Raw genomic sequence first — 21,570 nt, 5'->3', positions numbered from 1 at the left:
AAAGTGGCGCTATTTCGTGTGTGAAGGTGTTTGGTCCAAGAAGATACAACTAGTTGGACAGAAGGGGTTGAATCATATTATTATTATCATTCATGAATCAACTTTGTATACAAGACAAGACAAAGTAAAAAACATGTTTAGAAGGAAGAATTGCTTGCTTTCAAATGCTTTTCTTCTATCTATCTAGAAGACTTCAATCTAGGTGGTGCATATCTATAATTCATGAGTTGGTATTTGCTACAATCTTTGACTTATTAGATAAAAAAAAACGGATAACCATCTCTTTTGATCTTAGAGAGATCATTATCCAAAATCAATCAGCTCAAAATTACATCATTGCTCACTGTGTTCTGAACACGCGTAAAAATCAAACTTAATAGGCATATCAATTACGAGGAAACTCCATAAATGATATCACATTAATCATGTCCTAAGATGTTTGATTTGCAATAGGTTATATACGTAATTTTCACTAATTTCTGTTTAATGTTGAATTTAACATCTACATATGTAACGTATTTTACATATTACATAGAATATTTGTAAATAATCCTTAAACATACTCGTCATCAAAATTAATCAAACTGAATTAAATTGTCAAATAGTTGTACCATATTATACTAAAAGTATTGTATTGTTTATAATAAAACTTGAACTGAATCATTTTATAGTTATTTTTGAAAAACTGAACCTTTTAAGTTATAATTTAGTTTACTACTTAATAACTTAAAATTAATTCGTTGATGAAACATATAGTAGTACATAAGTACAGAGATTGAATGCTAAGTTAGGTCACACTAGGTCAAAAGTAGTAATAGGTTGACATGAGTCAAAGGTTCAGACTAGTCCAGAGGTTAAGATGAATTATGTCAGGCCAGGGTCGAAATTTGGCTGAATTCAACCACGATCAAAATTTGTAAAATTTTGGTTGAGTCATCCTAGTCCAAATTTGACCAAATTAGTTTGATTGAAATTCATCTAAATTTGACCCATGTTGTCTTTATCGAAATTGGTCAAATTCAACTGAGTCAGTCACAATCATAATTTGGTTGAATTCGGTCAAGTTAATACCACTTTTGTCGCGTACTTCTTTGTCAAGAAGGCATGAGACTCCAACATTGTCATGACTAACACAATAAACAAAATAAACACCAATAATTGACCCAATAAACACAATAATAGATTAGGGTTCAAGGTTGACCAAAGTGAAAATGAGAGAACCTTGCAAAGCGAGAGCAACAACGAGAGCAAGAATGGTGCAAACGAATGTAGTGGTGAGGAGAATGAAAGTTGTGACAATGAGGAACGAAAACGGTTAAAGATCATGAGAGGGAGGAGCGAATACGAGGGAGACTTCGACAATGCAATGAGGAGACTTCAGTGAGGAGAGCGACAATGTGGCGAAAAGGAGAGAAGAAGTGAAAAGGAGGAGCAAATTGAGAAAAATAAAAGAACAAGATTTAAGATATTATAACTGACTTAAAAAGTTTTATATTTTATTACAAAATTGTTATCGCTTCACTTTCCATATATGTCGATTATAGGTATAATTTAAAAAGAAATATTCTACTTTATTACGAAATTGTCACCTTACGAACTTTCTATGTCTGTTTTAGTAACAATCACCATAGAAAGTCTTCTACTTTATTATGAAACTATTACCATACTAACTTTCTATGTCAGAACTAATGATAATCGACATAGAAAATCTTATCATATTTACAATTATATCATCATCTCACTTATTATGAGAGATAGATTATAGTCAACCTAATACATCATCGTGAAATGAAAATACATTTTACGAGTTATCATTTCAATTGATAAAATGACAATTTATTTTATTGATTATTGGATATTAAATGTAAAATTTTGTAAAATGGCACGCTTTAATTTACATAAATTATTAAATAAGTTATTTTAAATTGGCAAAGATTAATAAATGCAGTGCATCTAACATAGTCTGAAAGTTGAACTTCTTTTCCCACTATAATACAATAACTCATCGCTATTAATGCCAGGGATTCACTTATTCACCAGCAGACTTATGAAATAAACCAACTCCTTTACAGCTAGTGAATTTGAATTAATTTTGTGCCATAAAAAGTGCAAAATATCACACAAATTGTGTCATAGGTTTTTGATTCCGAAACCTATTGATAGGGTGGCAACGTTATTTTCAGCAACTTGTTAAAACTGTCAAGAAGAAACCCTTTGTTTATTACAACTTTGCGGTTTTTTTACGGTAGCATTTGGAAACATGTTTCTGGCTAAACTAAAATATCTTATATATAAATTAGGTTAGCTAGCTGGCTATAGCCTATAATTAACAACCTATAGTGTGTTATTAAACTTTTGATATATATAGTACTAAATCTTAATTTGAAGAAACTTTTGTAGTGATGCTGTTCGCACAAATGTGTAAATAAAGGTTTTGGTGCCCCCATTAAATTAAAAAAATAAATATCTTACTAGATTAAAAGCATTTTTCTTTTTTACCTAAATGAGTTTTATATCCATAACATAACAACGGAACACAAAATAACACGTAAAAATGAAGCAGAAAATGTGATATGGAGGTCCTATATATCGATCGGGATTACATTAGTTTCATTTCCAGAACTTTTTCTCTTTAAAAAGATTGAAAGAGTGTTTAGAATAAATTTTAAAAGTTAAATTATTTTAATAATTTATAATAGTATACTATAATTAACATCAGTTCTTGTTTATAGCATAGGAAGCCGCATGATCTATAAGTCATTCTCCAACACATGTTGTCGTTATAGATGCTGGCTTTTGTCTATACATTAAAGCAAAGCATTGTGTTGAATTAAGCATTGCCAAGTTGCGCATAATCACAAATCAGAATCTCCCCTTTTGGTTATACACTTTTAGATTTTAAAATGCCCTAATCCAACAACATATAAAATAAACAACACAGTATTCTTAAACAACAACAACAACAATGTCCTTGTGGTTGGTATCGTTTTAACAATTTCTCACGTAAATGTCAATGGATTTGATATGCTGCTATAGTCGTCGACTGGTGTTTTATTGTCAACATTCATTGCATCTTTCTCTCAATGTGTGCACTTATATCCATAAACTAAGTGAGTTCATTAATTAATCGCCGTTATGGGATCAAGCTGGTTTTCTTTCATGCTAGATTTTATTGCAACTTGAAAACTTTGCTACTCCTTCCATGCCAACTTCTATATATTTTTATGCATTTTAATATGTTTTATGCTACCCACTTTTCTGCTTTCAATTTCAACCTTTGTATATTTTATTCTTCACTTGTTTACATATGCTTTCGTAAAAGAGGTTAACTCAGTTTCACAGTTTGGTATTATTTTATTGGGTTTTACGTGTAGAGTAATTCACATCGAATAGTAATGTCATTTATTATTGAGAAACTTTAAATGATTTTAAACAATTTAAAATGAAAATTTTCCATGGATTATAAAATTGAGGTGGATAAGTATTTCAATAATTATAAAATAAAAATATGTAATAAATAAAAAATATAATTTTATCTTTTTGTCAACTTTAATCAAATTTTGGGGACACAATTAAGATCCACAAACAATAATCATATCCAATATGGATGAAAAAAGTAACCCAAACCATAACAACTAAAAAATTATCTTTATAAAGTTTTATTGAAAACTTTGGTTTAGATAGGCTGAAAAATAGTTTTAATAACATTGATAAAAATCTTAGATGAAATTGATTCCAAAAACTATAATCTGCTTTATGGTTTGAGCTAATTCACATAATTAAAACTATAATCCTCCAAAAATAAAAAAAAAATTCAACCTTGAATCTTTGTCTTGGCACATTGTTTTCCCTTCTCCAATTGTTTGGTGGCCAAACTAAACTTCACCAAAAGAAATGGACTTAGTTGGATTAACAGCTTCAATCAATTGAAAACATTTGACTGTGAAATTTCGCCTATTCATTTTTTTTACATAAAACTAATTAATTATTCGTAATCTGTAATTTTGTGTATTTATCTTTTAGATCTAACTTTTGAGACGATATATATATTTTTTCTTTATTTTTAGTTTTTAGTTTCCTCTATGTCTCTTTTATTTTTTTGGGTTTTATGTTTTTCAAATATTTAGCTGAAGATCAAACTCGGTTGTTATTGGATTCACACCAATAAAACAAATTCCAACTCATTTGACTTCTTTTTGTTTTTTTTTATTAATTTGAGTCTTAAAACACAAGATTTGGCTCGTCTCCATTTTCTCCCAACATCATATTATAATTGCTAACAACTAGAGGTATCAAAATTATTGTTTGTAATAATGTTGGAATCAATAATTTACTGTCATTATTGAAGAAATTATATGAAAACCTATTAATATTTATGTATGCAGTGTAAATTAACTTACTATAAAGAAAAAAAAATGGTATAAAATACTCTTTTACGCCCCAATAAAATTTAATATATATTTTTATTGATAAATATTAGTTATTAGTATTTTATTAATAAAGAGAATTGAACTCATAATTTTTCTCACATTTTTTTAAACCCATCGAATTAACTTTATAACTTAAGAATCTCAAATATTAGTGAAAGAACCCACAATCTTTCTTATTATCCTTTCTAAAAGTCACTTTATAAGTCATTAAATAAACTTTAGTTTCATAATTTTTAAAAAGAAGATAAATAAAAAAATTCTATAAAAAAAGTATATAAATTAAATTTATTTCATGCAAAGGTTTAATATACTTTTTAATCTCTAATAAAGAAAGAGAAAATAGATAATTCATTATGGTATTATCCAGTAAAACTCATGCATAGATCCAAACAAACCACGCATAATAATGAAATATGGGAAACAATTTCTTTCAAGTTTCTTAAAATTTTATATATTATTTCTAAATATAATATTAAAGGATGTATGTTTAACTAACGAAGTGATAAATCTTTACTTTTTGAAATTTGAAATAATTTCTTTAATTAAAAGCGTAATTTGACCTCACTCAGATTCATTTGTTAAGTTCATGAACCTACCTTAAAATCCCAAACCAACTTTATTTCTTTACTTTGAAATTTCTTGTCTCGCTTTAAGTCGCTATTTCTTCTATATTGTCAACAAAGTAAAGCTAAAGGACCAGTTCCTTTCTTTGGCCATTTTTAATAAAGATTAATAACTTCACTTTTTATTATTTTTGTTTCAAAATTTCAATATTTTACATTTTCGTGTTTCTATTCATTCTCGAAAAACTTGTTAATTTTATTTATATATTATAAATTAATGAACAATTCGATAAATAAAATATTTATATAAATTTTGTTAGAATAAATTTCAATCATGACTTTTATATTATATTAAAAAAAAGTTTATATCTGACTCACAAAACTCGATTGTAAAATAAATTATTACATTTTCAACCTTTTTCATTAAATTTTTATTTTACTTTTTCTTGTTTTTCCGTAGCACTTTATCTGAAAATTGTGGTGTACCAACTGTACATTTTTCCTTTTATAGGCATCGTACAATGGACTTGAAATCACCACCTGACACATGCAGTCTGGTGTTAGAAGAAAACCAAGACCATGTGAATCTGACACTACATTAAAAATTGCGAAACTTGTTGGTTTTTCTTTCTTTAACTTCAACTAGCTGGCTGCTACTATTTCGATTAGTGAGTGTTTCTTTGCCTGGGTCTCGCTGTCAAATTATTCTTTTATTAATATACAAAAATGAAAAAAAAAATTAGATAATAATTAGGTATAAAAAGGTGTATCTTGTTCATTTAGCTTATATATACTATTGTAATTAAAGTTGTAAGTACAAAATAAAGTGCGTATAAATATGTGTGAGTCACCTACTGGAATGAAAAAGAAATAATAAAAAATTTGAAACTTCAACTAGAACTAATATAGTACGGAAAGGTTGAGGGAATCTATGCATAGTCAAACACTTGAATCATCTACATTTGATTAAGATTATAATAAATTATAAAGGAATTACCTGTTAGATTCTCTAAACTAAACGACACATATTCTACAGATGTTAATCCTTATTAATTTAAATGGTCTGGATCTAAGGAAGATTTTCATTAGACGCAGTTTCATACGATGAACTCGAAAACACTGCCAAACTGCATCTAAGATGTCGTTTTTTTACAATGAATCTAAAACCAAACAATAAAAACACCAACTCCCAGTACTACTTTTACGATAAATAAATGATTTTTTTCTTAATTATAAAAAGTATTAAAGTTATATTTTAGGTATATATGACAATGACACGGTTATTATAATCTTTATAAGTCTTTCATTGAAAATTAAACACAATTGCATAAACAAAACAGTTAATGGAGTTAGAACGATCCTTATATATGTTAGTTTATGATAATAAAATATATTTTTCTTTTCTTTTTTCTTTCCTATTTTAACACTCATATAAGGCTATATAATAATAAAATAGACTTTAAGATGTTATTATTTTAACACTCATATAAGGCTATATAATAATAAAATAGACTTTAAGATGTTATATTGGCCATAAAATCACAAAATTGATTATTTTAAAGTTTAATTATGTATATAGGACAAATTTTGGAAAAAATTAGCCGTGCTAAAAACAAAATCCACTTAATACCCTCATTGAGTAAGAGAGATTATTTGTTCTTTGCATTTTAATTTAATATTGTTAAATTTAAATTGTTATGGTGTAGATGCTATAGTATAGTTGCATGTTGATTTAAATACGGGAAAGTTAAGACATTGTAAAAAAATTAATTAAATTGGATTACAAATGTAAAGTTAATTGAGTTTTACTACTATTAAATTTGAGAGTTTCTTAGTATTAGTGTAATGTGTGAATTTTGTTAAAAATATTATTTGAAAGTATGTTAGTATGAGAAGTTATTGGAAAATATAACTGTGATGTTAATTCTTGAGATTAAAAGAATATAAAAGGAAGAATCGAACTTGAGGTTATATTAATAAATGTGATATATTTGGTTGTTTAATAGAATGTTTTATGTCCAAATCTTGTAAATTCTAGATAAAAATGAGAAAAATATAAAATAATGAGAAAACATTAATTTTTAGAAAAATTGATTTGTTTGTGTTCAAAAATAGATCTTTACGTTGGATGATACTTATGTGATATTTATTTTCAAACTAAGAATGATTTATATCTTGCTAAATGATTTTACATGTATAATACTTTTTATAATTTTTTTATCACATATATAAAAATGCATGTGTATATGTGAAGTTCTAATTTTAGGATTGTTAAATAAGTCATTTTTAAGAAAAAATGTTAATTAGTCTAAGTGTATTGAAGAAGACTTGAGATGTGGGACAATCCTGACTATACTAGTATCTAACATATAAAGAAAGATAAGTAGATGATAAGAGTTAAGAGACACACACGATATGATATGAAAAATGATCATATTTAGAAAGCTAATAAACTTAACCATATTAGTACTATATGAAATATATCATGTTCCAAAAAGCTGGATGAAAAAATGGATGGGACGAAAAGTGCATAATCTTACATAGTCATAGATTTTCCAAAATAAATCTGTTATAATATATTTTATTATTTTTTTATCACTTCTATAATATATTTATATTTTAAAAATTTATTTATGCAACTTTTATAATATATATATATATATATATATATATATATATATATATATATATATATATATATATATATAATGTTTAGATTGAAGTTTATTTTTGTGGAAATGGTTTTTTTCCTATCTTTTTCGATGATAATATATTTATAGAACTAAACATAGATAGAAATTAAGAGCAACAGTGCCACTTGAACTAAAACAGAAAATTAAAGAATTAGTACATGAATGTCTTAGATCTTGAATTAATCTTTTTAGAAAACTATATTAAGACTTTAATTATACTTTAAAATAGTTATGAGTTCATTTTAAATATATTTCGAAAGAGTTATAGTTAAAGTCTATATCATAGAGTTTACTTTCCAAACAGAACTCACTTCTATTATTAATAATTATAATGTGAATTTGTTTACTCCTAATAAGCATTATCATATGTTTGTCTCGAATTTTGGGATTTTTACACTATTTCTTGTTTCTCTGTCAGAAATTTAAGAACACAAGGCAGCTGTTGATCACTGCTGGAGAAAGATGAAAACGACATAAAAATAAACCCTAATAATTAATTTTACACAGTTTTATTTAACTTTTGGATGATTGGATATCCTAATGAAACTTGTTTAAATGGCACTTAAACATGAAATTGGACCACTTGCAGAATAATTATTGTACTTAATAGTATAACAGTAAAGGAATACATGCATGCACCTTCATTCATATGGAAGATACTTATGCCACTTGTAACCTCCATATTAAAAGTTTGCATTAACAAGTTAAAATTATAAACCAAATAGTACCAAGATTTAAAAGCAATTAATTGCGGGCCAAAGAAGCAAAGTAGATATTATTTAAGCGACTGTGACATGTTATATAAAACAAAGTTGTTATACAGTGGGAGACAAAAGTATTTGATGATATTTTTTTTCAGTTTATATTTACTCCATTTGCATAGGATAAATCTTTATTTTTCTAAAAATAAATATGAGCATAAATGTAATTAACTATATACATGTAAATTATATATTACAATGAAAGTTCATAATAAATAAATGTTTTTAGACACTAGTTATTTTATTTACAACACGCTATTTATGCCATGATCAAGCTATTTTTAATTATAGAAAAATGATTTGGAAAATAAAGGTAAAAAATAAGAAAGGATATAACACCAGTTGAAAAATTGATAGTATATATGAATAAATATTAAAAATAATATTTTTTAAATTAAGTAAAAATTGAAATTTATACTTAAAAGAAATAGGATTAACAATAAAATTAAATGTTGCATAAGATACATGATTAATCTATAATAGTGGTAATAAATTATAAAACACTCAATCATTTTTAATTTAAAATTCCAGCTAAGAACACTCTTATTCAGAATGGAGATTCAAACTTAAGGGGTAAATAAATTAAATCATAAATTTCAAGCATAGCGTAAGTGTTCAATTTCGTCGGCTAAACTAATTTATCCTGCAAATAATGTAACTTTAATTTTTTTTTTCATTTTGTTTTTTACTTGTTCTAATTGGTTTTGCCATAAATAATGTAACTACATGCAAAGGAGATAGGATTAAATTACATTTAAAAAATTATTCCACTGTAAAACCAGCCTTGATCAGTAGTGAATCTCTTGATTTTGTATTGTGAATGTGATATATAAAAGAAAATATTTGTTCTATATCTAAATTGATAGCATTTGTTGTATATATGATATTATGTATTCTATTTTTCTTAAGGACTAATAAGAAGAATTTTGGCGGTGGAGGTGTGAGAAAAAAGAAAAGAAAATAATGAGCACTTGTTGTTTGTGAGAGGCGGCAATGTTGTTAAATGAGGAATATTTGTGAGTTGGAATTTTCTTGCATAATATACATAGTCAATCAAAACCACTTGCAGAAGGTGATTTGAATATTTGATATAAAAAGGAGTGATTTGAATTCCATCACCATACTTGGAAACCGAAAAGTCAATAAGATAAATTATAATCTTAATTTATGCATATACGAAGCTCAACCTGGTTGATTAAAAATAATTTGTGAGAGAGTAAGAGAATAAAAATGTTTGTGAGGTGGAAAAGGCATCATAGGACATTTGAAGAAATAGTGTGTATAGGAGAAGAATGAAAAAGGAGCATCCTTTGTGTGTGTCTGTTTATAATTATTGAGTAAAGGGAAAGTGAGTGATGTGGGTTAGGGATGGGAGGCATGAAGATGTTGGTTGGAGTCCCTCATGCTGCATGGTTCCGGGAAAAGGTTTAGTGGTTAAGGGTGTGGTGGCCGCGTGCTTCTGTTTCTGTTTTACAAATCCACCCCATCAATCATAACGTGTCTCATTCCAATGTATTTCACCCACACTACCTACAAATTACCCTTTTTCATCTTTTTTATTAAAGATTTAATATCTATTTTGGTCTCTTTTTTCGAGGGGTTTATTCAAAGTGTTCTTTCTTTTTTTTAAAAAGTTCATTAAAGTCCTACTTTTTGTAAAAATTGTAGAAGTTAGTCCTTTTTGCTAATTTTGCTAATAGTGTCTAGCTAGCAAATATTTGATGACTTGTAACGTTTTGGCTGTGCTTGACACTGTGACTTCATTAGATGTGTAAAAAAAAATAAAATTCTGACGTGGTATTTAGTGAAGTTAGAGTTAAAATAAAATTTGAATTTGGGGTAATTAATTCTGACTATCCCTAATTACTCTCAAATTAGAAATTTCCATTCTCAAAAATCAAATGTAGAAACATTTCTCCTTCCTTGTGCCGCCACCCTCATGGGCACCACCAGCTGCTGTAGAAACCACCACAAAAATCCAATCTAAAAACGAAAATCCCAACCCCTCCAATCGATACACCAGAAAAATCAAGAATAAAAACCCCAATGGAAAATTTTCCAATTTCAAAAACCCTAAAATCAAACCCCTAAGTTTCCAATTTGTGACCATCAAGAACTACAATTGCGAAAAACAATGGAAAAAAAAAAAGAATTCCAAAATCCTAGTCATGAAGTAATCGTTGTCCTCGCCAACCACCGTGTTAATGCCATCGCCATCTTCGTTGCCACTGTCTCACATCCCCTTTGCATTAAAAAACGACATAAACAAGAGAAAGAAGAAGGATTCCCTACAGGTCGAACCAACACGCGAAAATGGAAGGAAGAAGTGTCTCCGCAACACCATCGCTCTCGCCACAAAGAGGCCTCTACCTCTGCATGCGTCACAGAGTCTCTGCTCCCCAACTTTTCTGAGAATGAAAATTCCCAATTTGGGAGTAATAAGGGATAGTCAAAATTAATTACCCCAAATTCAGATTTTATTTCAACCCTAACTTCACTAAGTTCCACGTCAGAATTATTTATTTATTTTTTACACATCTAATGAAGTCACAATGCCAGCACAACAAGAACGTTACAAGTCATCAAATATTTACGAGTTGGGCAGCTCTGCTGTGAGCAAAATTAACACCCTTTGTAAAACTAACTTCCCTAATTTTTGCAAAAAATATAACTTTAGTGAACTTTTTAAGAAAGAAAGAACCAATCTGAACGAACCAAAAAAAAAAAAAGAACCAAAATAAGTATTAAAACTTTATTCTAATAAAAATATTTAAATAGAAAGTTTTTTATAACGCTAACGCCTTTTGAAGTAGATTGATATAGGTAAATTTTAACAAACTACCGGTCACATTTTGAAATCACTATTTTAAAATGAAAAAAAAGCTGTATTTCCAAAACACGAATTTAATCTAATGAAAACAAAATCATACTTTGAAATCATGATCTATATTTTTTCTTCATCACACAATTTAATTTTCTTATTATATTTATATATATTATTTTGTAATAAAATAATTAGACATTGAATTTTGAATGTACAACAATTTATATAAGTTTCTTATAATTTATAAATTTCCATAAATTTAATAAAAAATTGCATGTGTACGATAAAGAAACCTCAATTTAATTGTAATTTGTTAGACTTGTCTGGTGGTAGTCTTAAAAAAGGGTTTTACATGTGAAAAATGAATAGTTTGATTCAATGAACATATGAGATTTATAAATATATATTATATATATTAGAAACATATTGGATTGGTCGAAGATTTTGGTTAGCCAAGAATAAAAGCCTAAGGTTTTAGATGATTCTGATGTTTGAAGAATGATAAAGGTTGCTTTATGTAACGCATGGTTGATGGATTAAAGAGGTGTTTTTTTGTGAAATCATCATGGTACTATGAAAATGCATGCAATGCACCATATTATAAATTACAAAAAATATATATAATGTATTTTCTCATCTCTTTAGCCAAATTCAGTTAACTTGATATATAGGACAAGACAATGAGAACCCGGTGAAGATGCAATCATTGTTTTCCTTTTTATTCTTCCTAAACTGCACCCTGCAAGGGATCCTTTACTTTGTCATTTCTTCCATCCTATTTCTGCACACACCGTCAATTCAGATTATCATCACATCAACGCTTCACTTTCAATTTTTAAAATCATCTTTTTTTATTCATAAAATATCTCTTTATTATACCAAACTATTTTTTAAATAATTAGGAACAATTTCAACCACTGATTCAAAGAACCGCCATGGAGGATTCTTAAGGTTTCACGTTTAAATATATTGTTTTTTACTTGTAAAAATTTTTGGTGGCGCGCGTGATGTGTTTCTATGCTTTGTTGATTATTATTGTTTGTTAAAAATAATATAAGTGAGCTTTATTCTTTTTAGTCAATTATTTTTTTATTTATAAACTTTATATAAAAATTAGGTTTAAACCATTTTTTTTTCTCTAAGTTAAGTTCTGATTTTCAGTTTAGTCATCATTTTTAAAAATGTCAATCTTTAGTTCCTATGATATGAAAAATGTATCAAATCAGTCCTCATGATATCACTTAATGAACAATAAATCACAAGTTTTCATATCTATGTATCTAATATTTTGTGATTTGTTAACGAAGGTGTTATGAACAACAAATCACTTAATGAAAAACTTGTGATTTGTTAACGAATAGGACTGATTTGATACATTTTTCATATCATAAGGATTAAAAATTAACATTTTTAAAAGCGGGAACTAAACTGAACATCATAACTTAACTTAGGACCAAAAATTAAAATTAACTTATGTAAGCACACTAATACGTTTGATTTTACTTTATGAATCCATCTCTAAATTGCGATCCTTGTCATATTAAAATTAAATAATTTCTTTGATCATCATACAGAGTTGCATGACACGAGTGTTTATGTATTGAAACCTATGATAAAGACAAAATAAGAAGAAATTGATATTATAAAAAATGTTAGAGAAACTAAAAGCAGACATTAACATATTTGCAGGCCGAGAAAGAAGCATTTAAGCATTATTTTATGAAGAGAATTGTCACAAGAGTGGTAAAAAGAAAGTACATTTTCAAGGAATAAAAAGATAACTCACAAAAGTCAAACGTTAATGTCCATGGTTAACTTTCAGAATTGAGTTTGTTTTAGAAGTGTACAGGTCTTCTTCTTCGGCAAGAACCAAGTCAAGACGTAAGAAAAAAATGGATCTGAGAAATCCCCTTCAAAAATGGGGTTTTGAAATCCCTTGTGGATGATACTGATATACATGTTATCTTCCATTTTTTGAATGCAGTCTTTAACAACTCTTTCTCATAAATTCAAAGCGTAGATGACGTTAGTGCCATGGAAAAGACTGGTATTTGGGCTTAATTATGGTTGGTATTGACTAATGGCGAGAAAATTCCACAATCAACTTCTCATATACATTGCTTTATATATTATCTCAACAAAACTACCAATTTAACAAGACTTATTAAAAGGAAACAAAATAGTCAAATACATCCCCCCAAACACAACATTAATAACATCCTACATTACTTTTCTTCCTAGAAAATAAAAATCTATATATATTAGTTTTCTTGTTCATCCGTACTTTCACGTGACATCATTAATTTCTGCAGCGTGATATGTATGCAACTAGCCATGTTTCTGCATATATATAACAATTAATACAGATCATCAAAACCATTTGCAAGACCCGATTTTGCAAACTTCCCGTCAGTTAATCATTACTCTGCTTCAAAAATTAACATTTTCTGGGTGCCAATACATCACAGAAACCAGGCAAATGAACAATAACACACTAGATACAAATTACATAATCCATGATTGATAGAAAAAACAGAAGATATATATATTAACTCCACTGCTGCTTATTGTTCTGGAACTTACAAGGCAAATAGAGGTTTTGATTGCAAGGGTAGAATACAACCCAGATCATGATGAAAGAACAGGCATGTTGGGTAGAGTGGAAGGTGAGAAGGCTAAGAGAAAGAGAACGAAGAGGATGAAAACGGGAACAAAGAGAAGCAATAAGGGCGGTGGTGGCAGAGGAGGCAACACCAAGGGCAGCAACAAAATTGATAAAGTGAGAAGTCCGAGAATCAACACTGAGTAACTTACCATGCATGCACAGTTTGTTGTTTTTGAAGAAGAAGTTGCAGGCACCAAATCCTTGCGTTGATGACGAGGATGCACTATCATCATCTTCACCTATTGATCATGTCTTGTTGAAGAAAGCTGATTGAGAGGTGAAGAGAGTGGAGATGATGCAAGTTATAGATAGCATCCGAGAGAAAGAAAGAAAGAGAGAGAGAGAGAGAGAATGAAGGAAGTGATGGAGATGAAAGAGGGGTTTTATTGGTACAGAAAGGGACAAGGATTGAGGGTCAAGTCGTAGTCATTGTATATGCCAAAGGGGTCACTGTCCAAGATCAAGCAATGTCTCGGTTCAACCAACTAAAATGTACGTTGCATAAAAAAATTACTAATTCTTGTTGATTCAATGTGCAGAGTCATTAATTTCTTGCACACCTTTTTTCTTTCTTTACAAACTAAGAAATCTGTGCATTTTGGACCCATTTCGCCTTTTGGATCATTTTTTGCTCGTTACAATGGAATCAATCAGTTAATACTTATCGGAACAAAGTGTTTGGGCCTTGATGATTTTGCTAGTGACAGTGATGTCAACACCTTGTATCATTTTCATGACGTGAGGAAACATTGTGAATCCCGCAACTTTTACGTTTTTGCCAATTTCTTATAAGCAAGGCCAAACCACCCAACAATTACAACTTTCCTCTCTCGTTACCTTCTTTCTTTCTTTTTTTTTTTCAAAGTTATTCTTCAACCACCTCAATATTATTGCTATGTAATGTAGTTACTAAAGCTTCAGATGTGGGGCTTTATCTATTAAATCGTCATCAACCAATTTTATTTCACATAATTATAAATTGTTAAGTTTAATTAATAATTTGTTTCAACTGATATCTAATTTACAGTGAGTTTTGTCATATGAATACTAGTACTTTAATTGAATCATGTAATATATATATATATATATATATATATATATATATATATATATATATATATATGTTTGATTATTTTGTGTCTACATTTTTGTTTTTTATTTTTATTTTTTACCTTTGATAGCTTATGTATCACTTTGTATTTGTGTTGGTTTTACAACGAGTTTGTTCTATCATTTTTCACAATCAACTCATGTGATCAACATGAAATTTAATATTTATAACTGAAAATATTTTATAGTCTAATATTAAGATATGACATTAAATATTAGTCCTTTAAGTAAGAAGAACTTAATTGAGTCTTAGAAGTAAAGCTTGTTCGAAAGTAATATTAATTGAAAATATGAAATTCTTAAATCAATATAGGATGATAAATAAAGGAGGACATTATTAACAATGTTCACATTATTTAAGATGGCTATATGTAATTCCATAATAATTTAGAATTATATAATTCTTGTTGATACTAGTATCTACCCAAAATCTTAAGGAATGGATTAATGGATCTTCAACCTTATATGATGTTCTATTTTCTCATTTCTACTAAATGTGAAACTTAGATTCATACTTGAAATTTTAATAATTTTTCCCTTCAAGGGTGAGTTCCTTCTACATTGGTACACTCTCTCTCGAGTGAAAGTATTCGAGTATCTCTTTTCGTACCACAGTTCATTTTAACGGAAGAATTGAGAATTATATTCTAAACTGAGGTGTAATTCGGGAAAAATCATAGAAACCTATGATTCATAGTAAATTACATTATTCAAACCACTAAACTAAGATTTTGGAATGACCAAACAGTGTTAGATTCAATGAAACTCAAAATCAGTGGTTGGACCAAGTTTAACACCAAACTAGTCGAAACTAGCCTTAACTTCAAGATGTTGAAGATGTTCATAACCAATAATGGTTGTTAAACTCTAGAGAAACATTAATTTGAAATTGTGTTATAAGACATTTAAAGTGCTTTATGCATATTGAAAAAATAATCAATAAAATAAATAAAGATGTGATATCCTTTAATAACAAAATTATGATATGGAAAGAAATAAAAAGTTTTAAGTAATACGCCTTCAAAATATAAATATTCCTAATTATATATGAGCAACTTGTTATTTCTACAATTATTATTTCTTATTATATAAAATCAATTTCTTATTTTATAATTACAAGAGGTCCTCTTCATCTTGAAGGAAGAATGCGATATGTGTCTAGTCTGTTTCAAATATAATTCATCATCAATCCTCTTATACACATGTTGTATATGCTAACCAATTGTTAATATACAATCCTCTTATTTTAGTATTAGCATATTTGTTGAGATTATAACCTTTAACCTTAAACTTTTAAATTCATGTCATTTAACATGTCTTTCAATTTTTATTATTAGTAATAAAATATATTAATTATAGAGTACTTAGGGTGTTTCATCCCTTTTACACATGTAGACAAAAAGAAAAATAAAAATAAAAATACAAAACAAAAAAAGTATGTAACCTTTATACTATAAGAGAAACGATGTGAGCTAGACCTAAGACATACATACACCTAAAACCAATAAAAACACAACATTTTACATAAGTTTTTCAAAGGATCACGATACTTTAACAACTTTTTAACAACAGAATATATGTCATTATTTTATTGGTCTGTTTGAATTTATTTTTAAAAAAATATTTGAAACAAACTAATCATAAACTACCATGTATGGGTTGTCAAAAAAGAATTGTTAAAAATAAATTCCTTCTTCAAATACTCGATGTTTTCGAAATAAGAATTTTGTTCATAGTGTTAACTAACGTAGCAATACTAAAGTCCCGCTAATGAGTATAATAATTTAACCATGTGATTTGTAAGGATGATCCATTTCTCTGTATTGTAGAAATTGACGTGAGACTCTTCTGATTCAAAATGTCTTGGATGATGTCACAAGTTTTCCAAAGCTATGATTGTAAGAAGAGTTACTTCTGCAACATCAAAATGCATCTAGTACATAGATAAAAATATTTTTAACTCCCTAAAATGGTGAAAACTATGCAAGATTTTGTATTGGGATTACTAACTTTCCGCCTTTCCTTATTCTTCATCCAAATTTTATACACACGGACTCAATTAAACGTCCACCTAATAGCTCACATAGATATCACTCCTACCTACCTATTATAACAATCACATATTACACTTTTTAACAACCTTTAGACACTAAAAATCTTGATCAAAGACTTTTTAACAATTTGCCATACATTTGGATAGGAGGAAAAAAAACAACATAAAAAAGAGAATATTTTGAAAACTAAAATTTTGTCGTACATTTTATGGTTTCCCAAAGATATCTCTTTTCTAAGTATAGCAAGAATTCAAACCTTAGTGGATTACATTATGAAAAAAATATATATATATAATTTTTAAATTTGGATAACTCCCTTGCTTTGTTTCCCACATCCAAATTATAATAAAGGGCGATCGTGTCCGTGTGCCAACCCATTAAGGTAGTGAAATTAGTTTTAGGGCAGCAACAAGCACCCACAATTTCTGTGGATTTTTCTCCTCTTCAACGATATATATGACGATACGTGTGGAATCATATATAGTTGACAATTTATAAACACTGTAACGTTATTAAATGCAAAAGGGTGTCAAAAACATCAAGATTTTTCGCCTTGTTCAGTGTATCAGTGACCTGGAAAAAGTTTACGTCAACAACTATAGCATTAGTTTAATGATTCATATATGTAATTGGCTTCCTATCTTTTCAAGATGCAACTACTTACCCTTTAGATATTGCTCCTCACCACACAATTTAATATCACTGTATGCTTATTCGCCTACAAAACCCTAACTTTTGTTTTATATGCTCACTCATACACAAATTCAATATTCTTTACAATTACTCTCAACATATGGTTCCACACCATCTAAACTTACGGAGAAAAATAAAATAATTTTTTTCATAAAGCAAAATCATAGCTTGTGTATTATTTATGAACTATAAATTTAATATTTGCCATGGAAGGATGAATAGAAGGGTTTAGATTTGCAGATGAGAATATTTAAATAATGAAAGCGAGAGATTAGTAGTGAAGATTATGTATATAATATTAGTAGCAACAATAGTTGTAATTGGGTTAAGATATTCCTATACATTGTTCATTAATATGTTTTGTCATACCTAAAATAAGAGTATTAAATAAACTCTTTTTCTCTTTCGTTGAGCAACGAATTTTATATTATTTTATCGTTGAACAAAGAATAACGAGGAGAAATTCAAATGAAGATATACATTTTAAAAACAACTGTTTTTCCTTTTGTTTTAAAGAAGATCATATATATTTAATGAAATGATATCAAATTATCGTGTATATATGCTTAAATATTGAATAATATTTGAATCCATGAATTTATATATGCAGACTATTCAAACCTTAGAGTGATCCTAATGGATATACTTGAATATTATATTTTATGCAGTAGATTGAATCACATTATACGTTAAAGGCCGTTTCCTTTAGACTGAAAGTTAAGGGCATGTTTGGTTAAATTAGATGACAATATTATATTTATTTTATATTTTTATAAATGCTGTAAATAACCAAAAAGAAAAAAGTGAGGCGTTGTTTATTATTTTACATTTTCATATTAAAAGCAAAGATATTTTATAAATAAAAGAAGAAAAAATTTAGTGGAGCAAAATTGGAAGGGTAGATAAGTAAGTTGGGTTTGAATTTTGTTACGATGTTATCTAAGTTGATTGTGGATAAAGAAGCATATGTTTGAAACATTTGGTGAAAAGAAAATGCATGTCTGCCAAGATTCATGCATACTTCAAATTTATTGTGCTTCTGCTTTTCATCATTTTGTAGCCGGCTGCTCCTTTCCAATCCAAGATTAATATGTCTGGCAAAAGCCAGAAATAATGAGAAAAAATGACTCAGTGGATGACATGATAACTTTAAATAATAATAAATGTTATTAGGATAGATTTTTAATTATCATAATATTATTTGAAAAGAGAGATTTTAAATTCAATATAATCTTATAAAACTATTTTGTAAGAAGATTGTATTTGTATACTGTAAATATCGATCAATGTAATAAGAAGCCACAGACAGCATAATTTTTTTCTTATTGACTGGCTCCAGACAGCATAATTCATATACATGTCCCTACGCCTAGAATCAATTGACAAAAGTGAAAGAATATGATTGAGTCTTTTCTTTTGAATATTCCAATAATTAATTTCAAAATACTGAAAAGCTAAAGAACTGTCTTCTTCAATAAAATAAAATCTATATATTTATATATATTTTAGAGGTTATATTGGGAAACTCTTATCTCCCTTCACTTGTTTTACAGGATGAATGCAGAGCAAAAGGAATATAGTGAAATCACATTTCGCAGCGAAAACAAAATTATAAATGTTATTTTATTTTTTATTTTTTTACGTTTGTTACATGTAAGAAGTAATTGCAAAAAATAAAGGCTTATGTATATGAAATGCATTGTATGCATATCATGTAACTCCTAGTAACAAGGTTTTTATATTGTGGGACATATTTTTGAGTAAAAAATTACATGAATTATTACTTAATATGCCGTATAGGATACATTTATTTATTTTTTATCGGCAATAGCATCTAATTCTTTCGTATTCATGATTAAACTTTTCAGTCTACATTACTTCCGCTCAAAATAATTGTAGTTTAATTAATTGTTTTCAAAAATTTAAAATAAAATCAATATGTTTCTTTATTGAAATGATCTTAGTAAAAAAAATTTCCTCTCTTGATAAATATACTTTTCACTGCAACTATCAACAAACATATAATATATTTAGGAGCATATAAAAGCATGACAAACCATTCAAACTTTGAATGTTATGTAATTGGCTTTTTCTTAGGATCAAAATATCAATTAATAACGATAATAATAATGATGATTATGTCTTCAAATTAAAATTTATGAATTCTAACTTCCATGATTCACACAATGAATTTCATAATCAAACTAACATGTCGATTAGTGGGTCCAGTTATTTAATGAATGGTACAACTTGTTTTTAAGAAAGCAATGTTAGGTTTGGAGGCATTTCGATTAGGGTGTTTTGAATGTGTTTCAATGGATAGAAAAAACAATTATAAGAGGATATGGATTCATGCATCTAAGTGACTAAAGTGAAAAAGTAATGGAACATATAAGTTAACATATGTGATTGGGTTTATTTATAACAAATACAAAAGTTAATCAAATCATACCTTCAAGTTCTTTTATATTGTTCGATGGTACTGGGTCGTGATTAAGATTTTACTAATCACGGACCCATGGAAAAAACTATAAATAGAGGTTAAAGGTATAAGGTAGTTGGTTCATATTCACTGCACATTTACTGTTGTTCTCTATTTACTGAGTGAACAGTACACTGACTTGAGCGTCAGAGGATCTTTGACAAGTACCCAGCTGAATGTATTTCGGAGGAGAAATCGAGGACTCGACCGAACAGAGTTTACAAGAAGAAGACGGAAAATAAAATCGAACGTCCAAGAAGACAAATTGTTAGTATTTCTTTTATATTGATATGATAAACTATCGATTAATTATTGTGAATGTAAAATAAAATTATGAATCTTGTATAAGAGATTGATTATTCATTATATTCTTCACAAAATATAGCTTTTATTAACTGAAACATCTAAAAGTGTTATAAAAATGAACCTCTATATGATCTTCAACAACACTTGAGAGTTATTCACAAGATATTCATAGTGTTTATAATAAGAGATTTTCCCTTTCACACATCAGAAAAATTATGTTCTAAGAAGGTAAGAACATGCACAAAGCTTAAGGGTACCAAATCCATATGGATATGTAAAATTCACTTTTCCAAAAAGCACACAAACATACCATATGATTGAAGACCATTTGAGAAATGAGAAATAAGTTTCTATACTTTTTTATTAGACACACAATTTCTATATTTTTACTGATAGCACACTAAAAATAGCTAAATTAATAACCTCCATCACAGAGCAATTGAACTCTTGTTAAATGAAAATGGTATTATTCCTATATAAACAAATAGGAAATATGGTAACAAATCATATAACTCATCATAATAACTTGGCTCTATTTTATTTGAAAAGTAGAAAATATTGAGGAAGTGTAACTTGTCATCCTTTCTTGTGATACTTTCCAATCCAAATGAAATAAGAGAATATAATAACAAAACACATGAGAGCCAGATTGTGATTCTTTTCACAAACTAAAAGCTATTTTCTTTATTTATATTTCTTATATTTTTTTCCTAAGCTTATGAGACATTTATTTATAATTAATGCAATAAAATTAAGAATTCATGTGTATAATATATTCAAGTTGAAAGTAAATCATAGAGAAACATATTTGAGAAGAAAATAACATGAAAATATAAGGAAATTATTATCCTTTTAAAATAATACATAAATAAATTAGAGTTAAGTCATTGGGTAATTACACAGATCCATATATTTATTAATTGACCTTTTAGACAAAATGGTTTTTAAATCGTTTATCCTTAAATTAAAATATCAATTTTATCTAATAG

The 21,570-nt window shown here is 27.9% G+C and overlaps 1 long non-coding RNA gene across 1 annotated transcript; it reads right to left on the bottom strand.

The window, feature by feature from the left end:
• Positions 1 to 13,012: 13,012 nt before the first annotated feature.
• LOC106752549 lies at positions 13,013 to 14,840 on the bottom strand. Its single transcript, XR_001375154.2, has 2 exons — positions 14,086 to 14,840; positions 13,013 to 13,611 (listed from the first exon to the last, which is right to left on the bottom strand). It is a non-coding gene; the product is annotated as an uncharacterized LOC106752549 (long non-coding RNA).
• Positions 14,841 to 21,570: the final 6,730 nt, after the last annotated feature.

This window comes from Vigna radiata, unplaced genomic scaffold, assembly GCF_000741045.1.
Source record: "Vigna radiata var. radiata cultivar VC1973A unplaced genomic scaffold, Vradiata_ver6 scaffold_154, whole genome shotgun sequence".
NCBI lineage: Eukaryota > Viridiplantae > Streptophyta > Magnoliopsida > Fabales > Fabaceae > Vigna > Vigna radiata.
The sequence above is the reverse complement of the archived record's forward strand: the minus strand, read 5'-3'. Positions and strand labels throughout refer to the sequence as shown.